General features: G+C 46.8%; 2 pseudogenes; one reads left to right on the top strand and one right to left on the bottom strand.

Annotated features, from left to right (window-relative positions):
- Positions 1-14,085: 14,085 nt before the first annotated feature.
- LOC109679538 (C-terminal-binding protein 2 pseudogene) lies at positions 14,086-15,231 on the bottom strand (annotated as a pseudogene).
- Positions 15,232-15,505: 274 nt separating this feature from the next.
- On the top strand, positions 15,506-20,384 carry LOC141420251 (serine/threonine-protein kinase RIO2-like; annotated as a pseudogene).
- Positions 20,385-23,124: the final 2,740 nt, after the last annotated feature.

The following is a 23,124-nucleotide window of genomic DNA, read 5'->3' as shown; positions in this document are numbered from 1 at the left end:
GGGCCACTGCAGAGGGTGGGGACCTCTCAAGGGAACCTTTGGTGGTGAGGGTGACTCACTGGAGGTGTCAGAGTCAGGGTGAAGGACAGGTTCCCTGGAAGCTGATTTCAATTGCTCCAGCCTTCTGTGAAGCAGTGGTGATAAAGATGAGGAGGGATAAAGTGTTTATGCACGCCGCCCAGGTATGTGGGAGGCAGAGGCCAGGCTACGCTAAAGCAGCAAGAGCCTGTCTGAAAAATATACAAAAGCAAACAAAAGTGTGGTGTAGCTCAAATGGAAGAGCACTTGCCCAGCATGTGTGAGACTCTGGGTTCAAACCCTAGTCCTGCAGTAAAAATTTGTTCAGCTATATACCATGGGGGAAAGTGCAAGGATTTCCAGGGAAATTCTAAAAAGAAAAAGTACTGAGAGAGGATTTGCTAGAATTTAAATGTGTTAAAAATAAACAGGGCACATAGGAATCAAAATGAGGATGATACTTTTTCAGCATGGACTCTATCTCAATTCCATGAAGAAAGAGATCATATAATTCCCATTTTCTTGAACAGAGCATCTGTAACAAAGGCACATAGACAGTAAGTAACTAAACAGGGCATCTGTTCTGGGTAGCCAGTCCAGGATGGAACAGAAAAATCTAGACACCTAGGTAAGTGTGTTGTAGAAATCCCTGTATTAATGGTTGTACTTCCCAGTAGGGAGGTTGGAGGGAAAGACAGAGACGTTCACATTATCACGGTTTGTCCTGATGAGAACACTTGTGATTTAAGAGTGAAGGGATGAACTAAGAACACTGGCTTTGAACGTCTGTGTGCTGAGGCACATTGCAGCCCCAGCTGCTTGGGAGGCTAAGGTGGGAAAATCACTTGAGCCCGGGAGTTCCAGACCTGCCTGGGATCCACAGTGAAAGATGTCTTTAAAGAATGCAGGCTTCAGAGACTGATAGTTAAAGGGAAGACAGGTGTTGGTGGAGAACATCTAGAAAAAATTAAATTTCCTTTAGAGATGGGTGGGGAGGCTCAAGTAAAACAATCTTTGTAATCAATAAACCCTTACCCAGGACACTGAGTGTTCTGCAAATGGCCACTGGAAAAAAGTCACCAATTTGTTACTGGAGGTCAGTGTAGGTATCTCTACCTGAGCAAGACAAGAAACCGTACACAGTGAAAATGATAGTCAAGTTTACTAAGAGCAGTAAAGACTGTTAGAATAGACAGACACTTTCAGAGGTGAGAGTGGATCCTCTCAGAAAGAAAGGACAAGACCAATGGCTACATCCACCCAAATGGTATTTTATTGAAGTTTAATGGCCTTAGAGTGTCAAGTCACCTCCCCAGGACCAGCCTATGGGGAGTGATCGACATGGAAATTGTAAAGAATTATGAAATGCCTCAAGAATCCCTTTGCATATGCAATTACTCAGGCCACCTAAGAAAACCTCACAGTCAGAGAAGAAATTTAAAATACGAGAGATTATAATGACACGGTAATGGGCAAAAAGCAACTCTTAGTCAAAGTAGCCCATCTTAACAGGATTAGACCAGAGCTTGTTGTGTATTTGGAACCATGCATAGGGAGACATATGAGGTATACATCCCACAGCTAACCCAATCTCGAGGAGGGTGCAGCTGCATCAGGCCTCTCCCTTACCGATCTACACCAGCCCTCAACCCTGTTGGTTGTATCATTGCTCTTTTTAGTTTTGCAAGGATATAGAGTCAAAAGCTCACGTCAAGAAAAGTTTAATTTGCAGCATGCAAGCAAACAGGTCACGAAGGAGAGAAAGGGCTCTCAGCACGTACGCACTGAACCATGGATCTCCATTTTAGCTTCCTTTTGCATATCCCATCACTGTGTCTAACTGGTACCTATCAGTTCAATAGCAACAAATAATAATCATAAAATTAATTCAGTTTACTTCAGTTCAATAACGTAGGTACTTGCACATTTTAGCTTCCATTGAGGTTTAAAATTCATTGGTACATTGTGATGTGCACAATGAGAGGCGTTTCCATGGACCATGTAGTGTGTCCTCTGTGAGTGAGGAGCTCTCCGCAGACCACCTCTCATTTCTGGTCTGTTCTGCACTTCAGGGCTTCTCCAGCTTCAATACACTTGGGCAGTCAGGATTGCTACCCCAAATCCAAGCAGGGGTGGGAATCTCCTAAGGCGACCTAGGCCAGATTTAGGATTGATGCCTGGGTAGGACCTCAGCACAGACCTAATGTTCTCTCTATTTTTGGCAGGGGAGGCTCCGTCAGTGCACCATGTGTCAGGTCGGGAACCTCACAGGAGCCATATTTTCCTCAGTTAACGGTACCATCTGGTTGGAACCCAGCTCTGGCCTCCCCACCTTCCCTTCTGCCCACTAGCTGCTGGACACCACTGGAGGAAACCTTAGTCCTGATAGAGCTCCTTCCCCTCCATGGAAGGCCTAGAGGCCCTTGGTGGAGGGGCCAGTGAGTTGTGTAGCATAAACAGAGCACCTCCCAGTGGAAGAGAACCAGCTGCAGGGAGGCCCATCACCCAGGAAATCTGTGACACTAACTGGGGTGGTATAGGAAGGAGCGTTGTCCCCACAGTGAGGACATATGTGTAGCTAGAAGGAGCATCGCTACCGATCTGGCATGTACCATGGCCCCTGTGGAACCCAGCGAGGCTGCAGGGGTGAGAGGAAATGTGGTTACAGCTTGTGTCAGAGAAGATGAGAAGGAACAGTGGACTGGGACAGAGGGGAGTCTCAGACTAGTGAGATGGATGATTGCAGAGGCACCCCGATGCCTGCCCTGTCCCCATCCACCTTGGTTATAGATGCAGCAGGATTTGTTTTGGCAGGGGAACTGATTAGAATGAAATTCTGTTGGTGTGGGACATCATCTTCAGGCGAGCTGTTATCCTACTTTGCAAATGTCTGTGGCCTGAGAGTCAGCAATCACCTGTCTCCTGGAATTGGCCTGAGGACTGATGGACTGGGAGGCCGTGGTTGCTGACGGTGCGCTCTTCACAGTTCTGTGTTGGCAGAGTGGCTGTTCTCACACAGGGCGCAGATTGTCCTGTTGCTGTAGAAGGAGCATTGGGCTAGCCCTCATCAGAACTGGTGACCTTCATGGGCAGGCTGTGCCAGCACCTGCAGGACAATTTTTCTGAGATGCAGCCTTTGGTGGCAGCTGTTCTGGACAGCCACCTAAGTGAACGTGGCCTTGGTGTGGATCCATGTTGTGGTCCAGCAGGAGCAGCAGGCGGCCTGTTGACTTCTGGAGGAAGGACTGGGGGAGGGATGAAGAGATCGGCAGCCTCCACCATCACCAGCTAAGTCCGGATGGCCCACTCTCCCTTGGCCAAATGATAACCAGCTAGGCAATCAAGTAAAACTACCCATTTATCAAGTCCGTATTTAGTGGTGACCGTGAGGCAAGGCCTTTGCCAACTAATGAACAAAGTGACTGCATAAAACATGGACTCCCTTTGCACTGCTGCCACTCTGACAAGCAGGATGGTCACACGGACCAGGATCTCCATCCCCAGTTAGGATGAAACCAACATTTTCTTAGTGCTCATGTAGTGACATCTTGAACCTCAGTACATTTGGCACCAAACCCTGATATCAGGCTGGGGATGGATGGACACAGCTGTAATCTCAGCACTTCCAGCATTAGGATGGCTGAGGCAGGAGGCTCACACGTTTAAGGCCAGCCTGGGTTACATAGGGAGATTGTCTCAAAAAACCCCAAAAACCAAAACCAAAATACAAATTAAAACCAATCAAATTCTGACCTGAGCTGCTATAGAGCCATCCATGTTCTTTGTCTTCCTCATGTGACCGTTGTACATCTTGCTGCCTAAATGGTGGTTTGCTTGTTTAAACTGTGCTGCTGGGTTGTGCTGGCCTGGTACAAACTGTGTATGATATGCCTTTCTTCCTGAAAACCGACAAATATGAAATCTTGTAAACATCTGATACAAAGAGTCTTGGAAAAGGGATTTGGGATCTTGTTTTTCCCTCTCTTTCACCTACAGTACAACCCATGCATAATTCATTGTGAGTTTAACTCCACGACATCAGTTCCCTCCAAATCTACTTCTACCTTTCACTCCTAGAGCTAAAGCCATGTTCTGCTCCCTCAAACTGTTCAGCAGCCAGAGGGAGTTTTAAAGTGTAGAGGGATAAACCTGGCAGCGCTTGCTGTCCAGTGTCCTCCCTGTCCCATCCCAGCTGTCTCTAGGGCTTGTGACCTCCTTTCCTGCCCTGGCACTGCTAAGATATTTCTGTCAGGACCTTTCTAAGAATGACACCCTCTGCTAGAGGCTCGAGCTGTGACTCGTTCCATGTGACCCTTTGGATTCTGCATGAGTGTCAGCCCCACAGAGAGATCCTGCCTGCTCCTGTGAACCCCGGTTGCCCTTCGGTGTACTTCCTCAGTTGTTAAAGGCCTTGTCTTTTGTCATCCCTGCGCAAGGGAGGGGCACTCAGTTCTGCTCATTGCAAGATTCATGACACACACTGCCCTTGGGTGAAGGTCACTATACCTCAGCAGGCTCTTCCCAGCAGTGGACCTGGGTGCATGGAGGCCTCCAGGACAGGTGCAGCTCTGAAAGACATCTACTACCACCACCCACGAGGAGGCTGGGTGTAGGTAGTCACTCTGAGCCCGGTGTAGAAGTTTCAGTGAAGGAATTGGTACCTGATGGATTTATCTGTGCCATTTCCTTGGGGTTCTGAGGTCTACATGTATCTCTTGTACCAAATGTTCTGTGGGGAAATAGAGGTGAGGATGCAAGGGCAGGAAATCACAGAAGGAGTCATTGTCACACTATAATGAACAATATGACTTCATTGTGTGTCATGTCCTTCTCTGGGCCACACTCCTCCTGCCACCTCATTCAGATGGTGACTGGAAACAAATGGCAGCATTCAGGATGGCTGAGGCTGAGACCAGAGGTGGGCATCCTGAAAATCCCACTTCCTCCGTTGTCTACCTGTCACTGGCTGGACAAGGAGCCCACGCACATGGACAGTGGACATGGAAGGCAAGTGGGAGCTGCTCAGCTTGTGTCTCAGGTCATACCTTATTCCCACATCTAAGTTCCAGGGGGCCACTTGAGGATTCAGGAACCTTTAAAGAGCTGAGGATGACAATGTTAATACTGGAATGGGTCACATGTAATGTGATCAGAAGCGTGCCCAGCATGGGATAGGCATTACATAACAACGAAATCGTTGTGACAAACATCTATACATTTGTCATGTCAGGGTATCATTTTATTAATATATGTGATAAGAAGTACCTTCATTTTAAACTTGAAGTTGCATAATAGGAAATGAAGCCAGGAAATACTCAGTAATCTCCTCTCTGTCAGACACCTGGCTAGTTACAGGTCTAACCACTTTCATGAAAAGTTGAACTATTTGTGATGCAAATGAGAATGCGTTTTAACCAACTGAGCAATGTCTGGTATGCACCACATTACAGGCAACGTTTCACCGTTTAGAACTAAAAAGCACAGATAGGTGGCATGTTTTTAAAAGAAGAAATGTACTGAATGACCCTGACAAAAACTGGATCCTCTAAAGTTTCATAGACACATGAAATTAAATAGTAAATACATGACAATCGGCATGCTGCAATGCTGAAGTCCGCAGTTAAATCGGTATACAACAAATTGGAATGAAAGGAAATATTGAGAAATATCAGTATGGTACCAATGGGCTTGGGTGTATCTCAGTGCTGGAGAGCTTGGCTAGCCTGTGAGCCCTGTGGATCCATCGCTAACACTGCATGATAACATGCATACATTGTTCAAATGCATCCTGCACTTTTGACACAGTATATTTAATGCTAATATTATGTATATTAAATATAACATATAATAACATATTGTGTCTGTATATATGTAACACGTTTAATACAAATATTAAATTATATGTAATATAATATATGATATATTTAAAAATTGTATATTATATTGTTATAAATTATATATGTTTAATAGAAATTCCTGACTTTTCCAAGAGTAAATATTGAGGCAGATTTAAAACACAGTACAATCCACATAAAAATGTTTAGACATTGAGGACTCAATAGTTAGGGAAGACCATTCAGTCTTATTCTATCTTGTGCATATTTTATTCTTGCAGCACTAGGGTTTGAACTCAGGGCCTAACACTTGCTGGGCAGGCCCTCTTAGCACTTGAGCCACTCTACCAGCTCTTTTGGAACTATTTGCCGGGGCCTGGCTTGAAACTGCAACCCTCCTGATCTCTGTCCCCTGAGGAGCTAATATTACAGCCCTGAGCCACTGATGCCCTGAGTCTATGGTGTAAATATTATGACAAATGAATAAGTAAGTCTCAACTGAGTATTGGTGGCTCATGTCTGTAATACTAGCTACTTGAGAGGCTGAAATCTGGAAGATCGTGATTTGAGACCAGGAAAGGCAAATAGTTTGAGGGCCCATCTCCAAAAATAACCAGAGCAAAAGGGGTTGGAGGTGTGGCTCAAAAGGTAGAGCAGCTGTTTGCAAGCTGGAAGTCCTGAGTTCAAACCCCTGTCCCCATCCCAATGCACCCCCCCCAAAAAAAATCCAAAAGTGAGTCTCCAGTTAGAACTGTGCTAACCTATGTAAAGCAAATTCATGGCCAGGCGTTGGGGTACATAACAGTAATCCCAGTTACTCAGAAGGACATAGTCAGAAGATTGCAGTCTGAGGCCAGCCCCAGGCAAGAACCTGGGAACTTATCCTAAGGAAACTAAAGCAAAAAAGGGCTGGTTGTGCAGCTCAAGTTTGAGTGCCTGCCTAGCAAGTGCAAGGCCCTGAGTTAAACCCTGGTACCACCAAATAATAAAGAAAGGCAATTCATGGTTTGGACAGGAAGTGTTTGTGGCTTTCAGAAGTATGGTTTCAACACAAACCATGCCGATGGTACATACTGAGTCTCCGTGTGGAGAGAAAGTGTGTAAGCTATTGAATTCTGAAAATTTTTAGTGACAGCATCTTCTTAAAATGTTTTCACATCATTATCCCCCATACAAACCAATACAGAATGCATTTTAAGTGAGACATCATTATTTTTCATTTTTAAGCTCTTTCCGGCTATAGATTATAGCGTAGGTTTTTGTATACTTTTGTGATGTTTCCTTTGATTACTAAGGGAACATCTGACTTTCACAAATCTAATATGTCATGCAATGACACAGAGTTCTGCACAATGCTGGGGGCATAGCTCAAGTGGTAGACATCTGCTTAGCAAGAAAAAGGCCCTGAGTTCAAACCCCAGTGTCACCTTTGACACCCACACCAAAAATGTATTGCCCATAAAATTCCAGGGAGACCTGGAAGGAGGAAAGGCAGCATTTCAACCCATCTTCAGCCATCTTCCATGAACATCTTCCTTAGGTTTTTTTTAGGGGGGGTGTTGTTTTGTTTTGAAGGTAGTGGAGTTTTAACTCACGGTTGTCCACTTGTTAGGCAGATGCTCCACAGCTTCAGCCAAACTTCCATCCCAGAATAGGAGGAAGAACTGGGACAGGGAGTAAGAGGTATGCATAGTTAAGCAGTCCCAGTCACAAGTGTGTTTCAGCGGTCGTAGGTGGCAAGCAGCAGTCACAGGTGGTCTAGCAGCTAATGAAGATTGCTCGGGGGAGGCTTATTATACAAAGAGTCATGGATGCCTGATAGGAGGCCCACCTCTTTCTGGATTCCAAGATGGCTGAAAAGTGACTGCCTTGGAGAATGCTTCAGGATCAAAGGACACATGCATATTGGAGGACGGGGTGTCTAGCTTCTATCGTGCCTTCAATTAATTCATGGGTCCAGTAAGAAGTCAATATTTCTCAACAAAGTTAGCTCTTAAGCACCTGTCACAAAGCCAGGACCTCACACATGTGTACTCTACTACTGAGCTACATCCCCAGCCCAGGAACTGTAAGAGGTGCCTAAACCACTTTTGCTAAAAAGCACTGATGCATTACTTGGGCCTATGAATTAACTAAACACAAGAGAAAAGCCTGGCATCTCTGTCTCCATTTTGCACATGTTGTCCTTGCTCTGAGACATTCTATCTGCAGCCACCTTGAAATCAACAAAGGTCAGCAATGAGCCATACGCTTTTTATGCCAAGGAACTGAAACTACCGCTAGGGAATGGGAAAATCTTGTAGGACATACCACCCCTCCAAATGAGAACAATTACCTGTGATAATGAGGCTGCATCCTGGAGCAGGAATATTCATATCTTGCTAACCAGATTGCTCCCCTCAAGTAATGACAGCCATAACAACTTCTCCAGGCCCTTGAAGAACAAGGCTGAGATAATGGTCAACCAGGCCCTACTCGATCACTGGAACACAACTGTGAGTGAAACTTAACTATGCATACCTCTTCCCCTCTGCCTGCAGTTCTTTGTCTACTTAAACATGTAGCTCACGTCTGTACTTGGAAGATAGCCCAAGATGGGCTGAGTGCTAACCTCTTCCCAGACATGCCCCGAGCCCTGTAATAAGCCTCCTTTCTCTACTCTTTGCCATATCTCTTTATTTGGGGGAGTGTCCAGATCTGAATGTGGAAAGCCAAGAATTTGGGCCTGGAGTCCAAAACTCAGACTTCAGAACTATTTCTAAAGTACTTTATGGAAAGGGAGAAAAAAGTTTTCAGAATTGGAATTTCTACAGAAACATATTCTACTTGACAATAATTTCTTTCCAATATTAGAGATACTTTAGTATGTTTCTTTAAAAGAGGTTCCTGAATACTTTTGTCACCAGTATTAATTCAAGATAAATGAACATCATAGTTCCTCAGGCAATTTATCTGCAAACTTAGAAAGACCATTTTCTGTGCATGCTAGGCAAGTACTCCACCACTAAGAAAGACTTTTCAACATTTTTTCATAAAACGGTTTCTCCTTTACTCTGAAAAGAAATAACCATGGAGCTCTGGGTTTAATTCCTAACACCACGAGCCCACAATCATCCCTAAAACTATGAGGCGTGGAAGGAAACATTCCCTGTTGGTGACCAGGCTCCTCATTGATTTTGAAACCATTTAACTAAAAAGTCCTATGGTTGTTCTCTTGATCAGGAAATGGAGATCACATGTGTAAAAATTTGAAAGTGACGTTCAAGCACGTTCATCAGTAAGCACATATCTGTCACAGAAGGAACCATGCCTTTCCAAACAGGATTTACTAAGGGATGCAGGGTCCCTCAGATTTTCCCAGTGTCCGTGCAGGAAGCTCCAGATTTACTCCTCAAAGAGGCAACCAAGTTTTCCTCTCTTTCCCAGTCACACAGAGGATGACATGCATCTGTGGATTAGGCCAGGCCACTTCAAAACCAAGCCTACTGCTCCTGCAAATATAGGGTTACTCCTCTCTTGGAATCAAGTGGCCTCAAATTCCCCTACTTTGCAAATACCTTCTACTACAAACCTGTATATGTTCCATGCAGAAGGGCCAAAGGAACCCATGGTGAGCAGCACAGGGACACCTTCCTAAAGGGCACACTGGAAAACAGGAGCTGAGAGTTATTCAGAACCATGCATGATGTAATCCAGCAGGAACCACGGCTTTCAGTGGATCCTTCACACTCCCACCCTATGTGCCTCTCTACAGTGCTAGAGAGGGTAGCTGTCATTGCCTGAGCATGCACCAATGGAGGTCAAGTTTGCCAAAAATCGCCACTCCTAGAAGGGAGGGAATCTGAACAACCCACATGCACACACATGAGCTGGGAGTGAAGTCTTGGAGGAAATGCCCAGTGCCTTTCTGCAGTTGCCAGGCATGGGAGCTGGGAGAGGGCACTGGGGGAGGCAGTGAGGTAAGAGTCCAGCATGGTCATGGTCTCCCTCCTGGGTTCTAAAAGTCACTGTGTCCTGAGACTGGGCACATCTTATCTCTTGACCCAGAGAAGTTGGACAGTCCCAACCATGACCTCTGCCCCTAGTGAAGGCTAAGATTGCCTTGAAAATTTGTAGCTGCAGCCCCAGGAATTCTGAAACTTGTGTTTTTGATCCCAGGCCCAAACTCCTGGGCTTCCATGTCAGGCTGGGCCACTCACCCATGTATGACAAATAAAGAGACATGGTGACGGTCAGAAAAAGGGGCAGCTTTGGGAAGAGGGAAGGTGAGCATTTCAGCCCATCTTCAGGCATCTTCCAGAGTACAGGCCTGAGCTTTAGGTTAATTAGACAAAGAATTAGGGCAGGGGACAAAAGGTATGCAGAGTTAAACAGTTCCAAACACAGGTGTGTCTTGGTGGTGAGCGGTGGTATGAGGAAAATGGTCAGGCCGTTCCTTGTCTCAGGGTTGTTTGCATGGGAACTGCTTGACCAATATCTCAGTCCTTGTTCTTTGAGGAATCTACAGAAGTTGTCCTTGCTGTTGACTTTGAGTTTAGTTTCTCTGAAATGTATGCAGTAGATTACTTAATTTTTTCACCTTTTCTCAGAAATTTCATGGGAAGTGTATAGATATTCTTTTCACAACTGGTATTTCACATACTTTACACCTGCACTGTCATCCTGAGAAAGCCCCCCAGGGTTCAGAAAGGGTTCTGACTGCACAGAAGAGAGAGGGTGGAAAATGGGAGAAGATGGAAGCAGTGCCACCATTTTCAAAGATGGTGCAAAGGGCGTGCCCATGTCGGGACCTCCCACTCCTCCTTTGATCCGGAAGCACCAGCTTATTACTACCACCTTGAGTTGAATTCAAGACCCTGCTACTCAGTGGAAGAATCAGGAGATCATTTCCCAACTGGTCAGCTGAGTGGTGGACATGACAGTGTACCAGATTCTGAGGGCCTCTGTGCCAGGGAGGCAGTAAGACCGTTACACAAAATCTCAGTCACATTTAGTTTTAACCCTTTGAATTTGGAAGCACAGGCATCTTGATATATCTCCCTGATCCGGACATAGGCAGCCTCCAACATGGGGGCACCTATATCTCCTTATTACCCCTGCTTTTTAGAAAATATTAAACTTCTACTGTGTGAATGACAGGGGAGATGGAATTCTTGTCCCCCTCCTTTGTCCACTTGCTCCCAACATGCTTCTCTCCTGTGTGCAGAAGTACCAGGGTTCCCTCAGAATCATAGTCTGGGTTGCTGGACATTTTCTTTGCCTGGGGATGGCCCCTGCTCTTCTTCACAATGTGGGTGGTATCTGAATCGCCACCTTCAAGGTCTCCTCAACATCTGACAACCCCACTTTCCTAGCTACATGACCCCCAGAAGGAAGGGAGTTATGCATTGATGACAGCTCCTTGCTGCCTCCTTTTGCCGTTCCACCCTCATCTTGCCCAGGGTCTCACAAGAGACAGTTCAGGGATTCACTGTTTTATTAATTGGGCCCGGAGATTTCAAGGGTGGTCTACTTATTAAATTTCGGTCATTATGGCATAGATGTCTGAGCATCTTAAATAAAGGATGGGTTCTGCCAGATGGTCCCTTCTTCTGGCTTCAGAGAGAGAAGTGGACTAAAGAGAAGTGAAATAGACGGAGCTGCATCTCACTGGCCTGATGTGGTCATTCTGACACCTGTCATGCAGGCAGAAATGGACTTTCAAGCTCCTGCAGAAGGGTGACCCAGACCCTGAAGAGGGGCCCTGGCATGTTATGGTGATAGATCTTTCAGTGTGCACAGCAGAAGCCAAAAGATTAGGGAGGAGGAAAGGCAGTGGCAGAAACAGCAACCCAGACTCCTCTGCAGAAAAGTCACCTGTGCACCTCGAATGGTGTGTGGCCACCTGGTAGGCCAGGTGGTACAGGCTTTCTTCTTTGACACCAGAAACACCCAGTGGGGCTGGGACAAACTCTGCAACAGGCTGAGCCCAGTTCTGGCACCTAATCAGGGAAGATGCCTGTGGCCCTGTAAGTCCTGCTTCTTCCAGACCAGTGTCACCCTCCTGGATTCAGTTTCCGGCTGCTGCCCCTCTCTTTGCTCCTGGGTGTTTTCTCTTCTCCACCTGGAGTTCAGATGTTTGAGTTCCACCCCACTGCTTACCAGAATTTCAATTTGCATAAGCATGTTTTTCATTATTTCCTTTTAACTTACATTGTGCTCATTTACTTGAAGAAGTGGTATACACATGGGTCAAAGTCAAAAGGGGAAAATCACCTAGAACAGGGTTAACCTGCGCTTAGTGATGTGGGCACATGCATTGTGACAGTGAGGTGTTCTGCCTGGCAGGGACCCGGTACAGATGGGCAGGTACAGGTCACCTTTGCAGGACACTTAGGCAGTGGGTGCATAGACATGACTCCTCAGTAGCCTTGATGTCTTGACTGAGGAAGTTCTCAGCAAGTCTCTGCTTCCCAGCCTCCCTCACCTGTACCTGTGAGGGAAGGCATGACTGCTCATGGTGACAGACAGCCCCATATTAGTGGCTTAGCCTGGTCCCTTGTATCCTGCCCATGGCACAGGTGCCCTGTCCTCCAGGTTCCAGGAGAGCTGCCTCTCGTCACCTGCTCTACTTCCAAGCCTGTTTGCCTAAAGGTCACAGGGACATCTATGTCCCTTTGCCCAAGTTCCACAGCTGGATTTCCATCATGGAGTCTTTATGCTCCCAGGCCTCCAATCGTTGTGCCTGCTCACTAGCACTTCCATGCCATCCTGGAAGACTTGTTCTAATGGGTCAAGATGGAATCCTGTTGCCCTTCTCAATTCAATAACATTTTTAGTGTGCACCACCCAATCAAAACACCAGTTTGATGTGGCTCTATCAAGGTTACATGTGGAGACTGGGGGTGTAACTCCCTGGTACAGTATTTGCCTGGCATGAGCAAGACCCTGGTTTTGATCATCAGGTCTGCCAAACAACAACGACAACAGCAGGAGTACACAGACCTCCCAAACAGCATGATGTTTTTCTTTTCTTTTTTTTGAAATCTTAATTACTTTTTATTAAAAACTGCACTGAACGCTAAATGTCCTCCTTTACAATAAACAAATACAGCAATGACAACTCACACTAAAACAAAGCATACTTGGGATCATCATTATTTTCTGTTTGGGACAGTTTAAAGTTTTTCTTTTGTCACAAAAATAGGAACATACCTATACAAAGGCTCAAAATAGGCCATCTTTTTACACAAAAAAGCAATGATTCACAATACACTATGAACAGAACATGTAACTAGTCGATACAAATCTAATAGGATTTGTTAAAATCAGTCACATCTAATAACACATCTGAAGTGTTCTTGTAGAAAATATTTCGTGAAGAAAAGAATTTATCAATGTCTAAAAAAGCGGGTTTCTTCATAGACAATCTGACAAGTTACTATAAAAGTGTTTCCTGAGACATAAGGAAATGCACCATTATTCTTCTTGAACCCTTACAGTTCAAGACTTTTCCACTCAATAAAACAGCTGAGGATCTAAAACTGAGAAAATATACATGAGTACAAACAGCTCGTGAAACTTAATACTCTTTTTCTGTTTCTTTTGTTTATTTATTTATTTATTTTTGCATCATCACAGGGCATCACGGAACCTACACCCAACCTGCCTGCTCAAAACACAGTTCAGATGTGAGACACGTCTGCACGGGAGCCTGTGCTGTCTTCAATCCTACCCGTGCAGATGTCTAACACAGGCAAACAGTTTCTCCCCATTTCGAGGTAATTTAATCTTCCTATTAGCAAAAAGAGGTAACGAGCCCCTATCGACCAAAGGGACTAGAGTCAGAAGGTGAGGATTTCCTCTCAATAATTTTTTGTTTTGGTGTTTGGAACTCTCGATGCAGCATTGTAGAGCAAGTTGTTCAGGACCTGCTGTGCCCAAGGAACTGACAAAGGAAAAAAGCTCTATTTATTCTTTTGTGATTTGATGCACAGATGAAAAACTTAACACACAATAACAGAAGTTGGTGGTTAATAAATCACGTCCTAGTCTTTCAGCGCTTCTGTAAGCAGACGACACCTTCAGTTTTCTAGCTTTTGTAGCTTTAACACTGCAACGTCAATGATGCATATGTCCAGAATCAGATAAAAAGACTCAAATTCTTTTTCTCTTACTTCATCCATTTTTCCAGGTCTCTTGTCTTGGTCCCAAGATTATCTAAGTGATAACCTTTCAGCATTCTTTGCTATTGCTAGTTGGGGTGCTCTCGATTGTCCCCGTGTTTAGTGGGCTGGTTGGGAGGGGGAGCTTGGGAAGGGTGTGTCACTGTAGGGAGGTTGTGAGTTACCAGGATGCCTCCCAGGGTGATCCCTTCCATGGCTGCAGGAAGTGCTCCTGGAGCCAAGCCTATGATGCCTGGTGGATACCTGTATGTGGCACCATTGAGCTCTCGATGAATTGCTTGCTGGTCTCTTACTGACCAAGGAGCTGATGTGACAAAGAATTCCTTGTTGACACAGATTCTTAAGCTTTCTGGGATGCGACCTGTGATTGCTTAGCCCGTGTAGCAGCTGCCTTCCTCATCTCTAGTGATGCTTGCTCACTATACCAGGCGGTGTGGGGAGTACAGACGAGATTCGGTGCATCTTTCAGTGGACCTGAGCAAAGCTAAAGGACTCCGATTCATGCACGTCGAGGGCGGCCCCTCGTATCCTGCCCTCTGTGAGGGCCTGGGCTAACGCTTTTTCATCCACCAGGCCACCGCGGGCTGCATTCATGAGGAATGCCCCTTGCCTCATGTGCTTAATAGTGAAGTCATTAAGATTGCAGTGCAAGGGTACGCAGTCGCTCTGATATAGCAAGTCCTGCAGGGTATAGACCTTCTGTACACCCAAAGGCAGCTCTATCCCATCTTGCAAGTAGGGCTCACAAAATATGACGCTGAATCCAAAGGCCTTGGCTCGAACAGCAACAGCCTGCCCTGTGCGACCAACGCCAGTGAATCCCCACGGAATCAGGCTGCTCCTGAGGTCACGTCTCTGATCTGCTCCACGCTCTGTACCCGTGTGCCTTCCCGCAGAGCCTGGTAGAGCCATGTGTTCCGCTGGTACAGACTGAGGATGGGGCAGAGCTGGAATCAGCCGTCTCTTGCACAGCTGCAGACGGGATGTCGTAGACGGCGATCCGCAGCCTTGATGTCCGCGTAGCCACTGCCGATGCGCAGTCACTCTCAGGCCTTGAACTTCTCCAGGTCTTCCCTGGTAAGGGTGATGGTGTGCTACATCTTGGCGCCCACGGCTCCGTTTAACCCCTTCCCGTGGATTTCCTGAGTGGACTGTGCATCGCAGAAGGCCACAGTAGCCAGGTCCTTCAGGATGGGCATCCCCACGGTGCAGTCTCCGCCATCCAGCAGTGCCACTGGGGGCGGGGATACGGGGGGCCATTCGTGATCTGGGGGCTGTCGCTGGACTTTGTGCTTATGCACAAGGGCCATTCTTTATCAAACTTTGCAACTCTGATTCAAAAGGCAAAGAGGTCCTCTGAGAACTTAGGGGAACTCGCAGGAACCTGCGTGCATTACGCCACTGTGAACGCAGTGTAAATGTGTCCACAAACTCCATGGTTCACACAGTGGGCTTTGTATGGGGACACAGGTTCATCGGTTCCCAACCATGAAAGGCGACGAAACCCTTGTCCTGGGCCGCGGGCGCCCACGACGAAGGGCGCCCACCCGGGAGGCGGCGGTCGCGCTGCGTGGCTCCCGGCTCGGTACCTCGCTCCTCGGGCCGCTCCCGAGCCACCCCCCACCCCGGAGGACGCTGACTCCAGCTTTGATCGGGGAGGGAGATCGTGGATGCCGAGCGCCCCCCGGCCAGTTGCTGTTCTTCCCTTGGTTTCTCCTCCGGGGAAGGAGCAGGAAAACCGAGAGAAAGGGAAAGGGAAAAAGGCCGTCAGCTGCGCAGGGGCGAGGCGGGAGGAGAGGTGACGGTCGCCGTTCGCTCCCTCCACGATCTCATTTCTTTATTTTTTTCGCAAAGGCGGGGTCCCTCGCTGGAAACCAAGGACACAATCCCACACGGGCCGGTCTCGCGCCCTACAGATACCCCACGACAGATCGCTCTCGCGGGGATTAGTGGCTTCCCCGAAGCGCACGGGCGCGGCGGGCGCCCCCCAGCCCGACCCCGGTCCGGCCCCGCCGGGGGGTCGCGGGGGCCGCGGCCGCAGAGGCTCACGATCTTCTCCAAAAGGGTCCATTTTCACATTTTCAAACTTTCAAATAATCTATGACGGAGTCCCGTATTCCAGGTCACTAACCTGCTATTCTATAGTGCTTTTTGGCAGCTCGCTCTATCAGTTCTTCAGTCTTCTCACCAAATTTATTTCTTACAATGTTTTATCTGTGCATTTACAGAATCTTTTAACTTTCTGAATCTATCTATCTGTCTAGGTGGTACTGGGGTTTGAACTCAAGGCCTCACAATTGCTAGTCAGGCGCTCTAGCACTGGAGCCACTCTGCCAGCCCTTTCTCATGTTGGGTATTTACAGTTTGGTCTGATTCTTGGCTCTGCTATTCAAGGCAAGTTACTTAATCTCTCTAAACTTCAGACAACTCTTGCCTATCATGGAGGAAAATGACAGCTCCCCCAAAGTACTGTCCTGAGGTCTACACAGATTCTACTTAGTGCTCCAAATATGAAGGTGTCCCATCAGAGTACACACGCTGTCCTCTACTTAGAAGTACAAACTTCTCGATTAAAACCAAGTTCATCTTTAGCATATACTCCACTGCCAGATTAGCTGGGGCAGGACGAAAACGCAGGCCCTTCCTAGCCCGGTCTGGTTTCCTGTGATTAAGCTAGAAGCCTGGGCTTCTTTCTAGTCATAACTGCTATAGTTTGGTTAATTATTTCTAATTGTACCAGCAGAGTTCTGCCACGCGAGGACACTGTTGCCCCGTGCAGCCTGGCCCTTATTTTGTTCTAATTTTCTTTTTTTTCCTGAGTTTTAAAAAATCTTTTTTGTTTTAGTTTGCTTTCTTTTTTTTTTTATTGTTTTATTACTCATATGTGCATACAAGGCTTGGGTCATTTCTCCCCCCTGCCCCCACCCCCTCCCTTACCACCCACTCCACCCCCTCCCTCTCCCCCCCACCCCCTCAATACCCAGCAGGAACTATTTTGCCCTTATTTCTAATTTTGTTGAAGAGAGAGTATAAGCAATAATAGGAAGGAACAAGGGTTTTTGCTGGTTGAGATAAGGATAGCTATACAGGGCATTGACTCACATTAATTTCCTGTGCATGTGTGTTACCTTCTAGGTTAATTCTTGTTGATCTAACCTTTTCTCTAGTTCCTGGTCCCCTTCTCCTATTGGCCTCTGTCACTTTAAAGTTTCTGCACTAGTTCCTTTGCATTGAGGACATCAAATGCTATCTTGTTTTTTGGGGGTGTCTTACCTATCCTCACCCCTCCCTTGTGTGCTCTCACTTTGTCATGTGGTCAGAGTCCAATCCCCGTGTTGTGTTTGCCCTTGATCTGAAGTCCGCATATGAGGGAGAACATATGATTTTTGGTCTTCTGATGGTCTCCAGTTCCACCCACTTACCTGGTGGTCTCTGAAGCAGTCAGGAGCTGGCGTCTGGCGGCACGGGAGCCCTCCTAGTTTCTCCGTTTAACACGGTGTGTGGATGCCGTGCACGGGCTGGGGGTGTGGAGCTGTCACAGTTTTGCCTCTTCTTGGTGGTTGTTCCTCCCAGGTGTATCTTCAGCATCTGTCCAAGAGTTTACTTTAGGAAACACGCTTTCTGCTTCCTCCCTCTGGTCACCATCTTGGAATCTCCTGTCAAAAATGTTAAAGACAATTATTGAAACGTAAACCAATAGCTTGGGAGTATACTAAAAACATCCAGGCTTTCAGTAAACAAACACAGGCTGTGGTTGCCCAGCTTTGAAAACATTCTCTTCCAGGCAGGAGTTGAGTCTGTTGGAAATCAGATGCATGTTAGCAAGAATCAGATATTTACATTCTTGCCAGTGAACAAGGACGAAGTTTGCATTTAAGCTTCATGGAGTAATAAGAGCCTTGTTTCCAACTCTGAAAAACAACATGAATACCGTAAGCATGATTCTTGGCTTTATTGATCTTGTCTCTCTGCCACAAAGGAACTTGCATAGAGGAGGGCATTTTATGGGAGGGAATTTCCAGTTGTAAAGTCTCTGTGCAGTGGCCATGGAGCTCTATGTCAGAAACACCAGGTTGACAGCAGTAGATGAAGAAGCTTGCGGAGCTGTTAAACGTGCAAGTCACAGGCTGACTCACCGAGGTTTCAACGAACTCCATCTCATGTTGGATAAACACGATCATGTCACCATGACTGACTTCCCATTACAATGCTGAATGGTATTTCAGCAGAGGCGTAAAGTGCATTAGGAGTGTCTTCTTTCCTGCCTGTGAAAGTGAACTTTCTCCAACCATTAGTGACACCAGGAGCGAGGATTCCTTTGATATTGAAGTTTCTGTCAGCAATTACACAAAAAATGCAGACTAAGGATAAACTGCTTCATCCAGCAGCTCCAGATGGTAAAAATATTGAAACAGAGGAGGGATCTCATTTCTCATTAACTGATGAAGGGTGTGAGACAACTCAAAGCTTTGTGAGTCAGAGAGAGAAAGTGAAGTCAGGCGGGTCAGCTGTCTTCTGCTGCAGCGCCTCTGGACACCTTCAACAGCTAAAGGAAGCCAGTTCCTCAGAGCAGACTGCACATGATGTTCAAATGACAGCATGCAGTGAAGCTTTAGAGGAAACCAAAGGGCAGGTTTTCTGAGGACAAGAACACAACTGACAATGACATCACGTTCAAGGAGGAAGCCCCTGGCTCTGAAGAACACCAAGATGAATGCGCTCCCCTGAATGTCTTGTCATCATTAGCAAGGAATCCGAGTCTTTCTGACATGAGGAACACATGAGAAGAATTAGTCACCACAGGTAAGTGTTACTGGGGGTTTCTTCTGCAGGCAGTGTTGTAAGCTGGGCAACAATTTCCCCTGTCCACACCTGAGTTCAAACCCCAGTCCCACCAAACCAAAATAAACAAAGCAAGCAATTTCCCTGGACCTGGAGAAACAGACCGTGGAGCAGTTACACTGAAGAGAGGCACAGAAGGATAGGTAGGAAGCGGCTCAACATCAGCACAGGCTTTATTCGGGAAAGAGAGCCTGCGGAGGGGGTCTCCAGCTAGACCCTACTGCCACGTATGGTCTTGGGTAGATGTAGCGGCGCTGGTAGAAAAGTGCCAGGAAGGTCACTCACTGGCTGGAAGAAGCTTTTGTGGGTCACAAAGGGATGCTCTTGGTGGGCGACTAAGGAAGGTAAGTTGTAAATAAGTCATCTGTTCAACTGTCCTTCGTGCCTACCCAGAAATAAATGTTAACAACTGTCCCGTCGTCAGTCTTTGGGGTGGGTGGGGTGTTTCCAGCCACCTGTGATAGGGAGGGGTTCTGGTCCTAACATGGCTGCCATTGCTGTTAAGCCTACAAGAAATGTTAACTAACTAAAAAGGAAAGGTGGCTGTCAGATGTCGATTACAGAAAGAAGCAAATATGTTCACCAAGCAATGGAAGGAAAATAAGCAAAATATTACATTAAGTGTGGAAGCAGCAGGATTTGGGGGAAAATAATTTAGTTTAAGATCTTGGATATTTCTAATATGTATTTTTTTAAGTTACTGTAACCCTATTTTCAGCCACTTTTGGCGTTCCTTTTTTCTTTTTTTTTCCAATACTGGGGTTTCATCTCGGGGCCTTATGCTTGCTATCAGGTGCTCTACCACTTGAGCCATTCTGCCATTCTGTAATTCTGTCAGCCCTGTTTACGATCCCCTCATTTTGGTCTTTTTAGGACCAAGGCCACTATATTAATAAGTAAACCCTTTTTCATCTATAAACTTGATTCATTCTCAATGTCTTCTGAAGAACTATTGTAACAATTCTGCTAAGCAATCTATTTTTAAAGTAACAAGATAACTATGGCAAATCTAAAATAGCTTTTTTCAAAATAACTTAAATAGAGGTATTGCATATTTAAAAACTTCGCATCAGCATTTTTGTTTTGTTTTGTTTTGTCTGTATGATAAACAGCTAGATCACTCGATTTCAAATCCCGGCCATGGGCACCTGGTCCCGTGGTTTAGTCACCAACATGCAGCTCTTCACTGGCACCCAGGAACTACATGCACACCCTCGAGGTGCCCGGACAGGAGACTGTGAACCAGATGAAGGCTCATGTGGCCTCACCCAGAAGATCAGTCGTGCTCCTGGCAGGCACGCCTCTGGAGGAAGAGGCTACCGTTGGCCGGTGTGGGGAAGCGGTGCTGACCACTCTGGAGGGAGTAGGCCACGAGCCTGGAGGTAAAGTCCATGGGTCCCTGGCCTGTGCTGGAAAAGTCAAACAGGAGGAAAAGAATCCTGGCCGGGAGAAGTGGTGGAACCAGCACCTTCTCAATTCAGTGTCCTCCTTCGACTACAAGAAGGGCCACAGTGCCAACTCTTAAGTCCTATGTAATCCTGGCTTTCTCTAATAAACCCCCATCACTCCCCAAAAACCAAATGCCAGCTATAAGGGGAAATGCAAATATGATGGAGGGGGTAAGAATTATTACACTTAAATTTCCTCATATTATTAAAATATGCTAATTCATTTAAAAAGAGCAAAAAAGTAACAGCTTAAAAGAGAAACAACTTAAACAAGTCATACTTCTCTTCCTCTTTCTCTCCTTGAGCCTGAACTTTCTGAACATTATAATTGCATTGATAATTTATAAAGACCAGGCCCTTAGTAGACATTCATTGAATTAATGCAAAAGCACTCGATTTCATATATTCCCAATGTAATTAGAATAAGCAAATCACAGGACCAAGACAAGGGGAAGACCACAACTGAGCACCTTCCTACTGCCAATCAATCCCTGTGTAAGACTTGAACAATCACCTCCAGCACTGGAAAAGACCTCACAGGTCGGTTGTTCCTGGTGCTGTAGTCTTGTAATCCCAGCTGCACGGGAGGCAGACATGGGAGGAGCATGGCTTGAGGGCAGCCCAGGCAAAGTTAACTTGAGACCTATCCAGAAAGCAAACATAAAGCAAAAGAACTGGAGTGCGTCTCAAGTGATAGAGGCCCCGAGTTCAGCCTCCAGTATTGTGCAAAAAGAAGCAAGCAAACACAAAACCCTCACTCGTGGTGCTGGCAGTGAGTGGTAGGGCACTCCTGCAACCCAAGCTACTCAGGAGGCTGAGGCAGAAGGACCTCAAGTTGGAGGCCAGCCTGGGTTACACTGTGGGACCATGCCTCAAAAACCCCAAATTACTGCTCAACAGCAAAACAAGAGAAGTCATCAGCACCCCAAACGCTGCTGCTGAAAGTCTTAATTATAAACGCTGGGTCCACACTGTATCCTCAGCATGAGGCAGTAATTCAGTAGCTGACTGTGTCTCCACGGGAAATACAACCCCAAGTTCAAAAGCACCAGGTAAGGCTCCAGAGCAGAGGACCAGAAACCCTTCAAACTGAGTGTCCCCTGTTGGCGAAGTGTGTCCAAATTCCAATGCCCACTTAAAAGCAAACTGATAGCCTGTCAGGTGTTTCCGACAATTGCCTAAAAGTCAATATATCCAATAGATCGTCAACTCGCTAACAAGTTGTTACTGTCAGCAGGCATCTGATACTGTCGAGCATCGAAACAGGCTTATAAAAAAATGACTAAGGAGGGCTAAAGGAGAGGTGAAATGATTGAGGTGTTTTACATGCATGTACAAAACTAGGATAACGAAGCTTATTAAAATTATTTTAAAAGAGGGAGATAAGAAAGCAAAAGGGGTAAATTTGATTGAACTACATTCTATGCATGCACGGAAACTCACAATTAAATCCATTTACACAAGTAAGATAATGAAATAAATATTTCAGAAAAAAGAGTGTGGAAGAGAAGAGAATGCAGACAAGTGGGCTTTGGAGGCTTACTGGCAAAGCTCCCCATGTCGGTGAAGCCCAGAGGATGAGGTCTAGGCAAAGGGGAGAAGGCTGGGTGCTCAACAAGGACCCAGGAGAGGGGTGGGCCCTGAGCCAGAAAAGCCCAAACGCTGCTGCCCCCTCGTGGCTGCTTGTAGGTTCACGTGGAAGATGGGCCACAAGTCTCTGCTCATGAATGCAAACAAGGAAGTTTTCTCCCTGGGGAGTTGTGATGCGAAGTCAGCACAAGGCTTGTCCCTGCCTCAGGAAGAAGGCTGGCAATGCGGCCTGAGCTTCCATGGTTTGAAAGAACTTTGCAGCTGTTCCCGAGTGTGAACACATTCTGCTTTCAGCCACTTCTTTCAGGCCTGGGGGAAGTGGACATGGAGCGTCAAATTAGAGAAAAGCCGCCAGAGTGGCCTGGAGAGATCATCAGCTGCCTCCTGGGCAATGTCCAGTGTGTGTGCAGGAAGAAGCTGATTGCTACCCTGCAGGAGGCAGCTTGCTCGCAGAGAGGCTGACACCAACTGTCAGGGTGACCAGCCCAGGGGCAGTGCACCCCAGATCGCTGCCTGTGTCACATGTCCTTGCCTCAGCATGGCCTGTGTGCAACATGCAGTTGGACATTTGACTGTGAGCAGCAATGAGATGCCAGCACTCATGCAGTACAGCAAAGTGTCACAGCATGTGACAGACAGCCATGTGCACATGGGGAGTGACATGGGATGAGGACATGGACACAGGAGCCTGACACAGAGTACAGGGGATGTGCACATGGACACCTGGAATGAGGTGGAGATGTGTGCATGGACACCTGAGAGGGGTGGGGACATGCGTACGGCCGCCTGACTGGAGGGTGGACATTCATGTGGGCACCTGACTCAGCATGGGAACCTGCACCTAGTGGGTGGGGACATCCACACAGGTATCAGGCAGGGGAAGGGGAGCATGCATGTGGTCACAAGATGCCTTCCTGGGTGCATGGCCTGTGAGAGCTGTCTGCCTGAAAGGGCCAACCCCCTGCAGACATCTTGTTTCCTGAGCTGTGCTGAGAGGTCAGTACTGGAAAAAACATGAAATAAAAAAGGAAAAGGCAAGGAAATCTCCTGTCCTCAGTTCACCCAGGAGGAGAGCCCTGGAAACCTCAGGTTGGGGGCCCACTTTGGGTGCTGCCTCCAGCCACCATCAGGGGAGCTTAGAGCCCAGGGTGGCTCCTGTGCCCCCTCCTCACCAGGCACTGTCCTCAAAGGCAGAAGCATCACAGGCAGTGGACTTGCAGCCAGGCT

The sequence above is a fragment of the Castor canadensis genome, unplaced genomic scaffold (genome assembly GCF_047511655.1).
Source record: "Castor canadensis unplaced genomic scaffold, mCasCan1.hap1v2 HAP1_SCAFFOLD_66, whole genome shotgun sequence".
In the NCBI taxonomy this organism is placed as follows: Eukaryota; Metazoa; Chordata; class Mammalia; order Rodentia; family Castoridae; genus Castor; species Castor canadensis.
The sequence above is the reverse complement of the archived record's forward strand: the minus strand, read 5'-3'. Positions and strand labels throughout refer to the sequence as shown.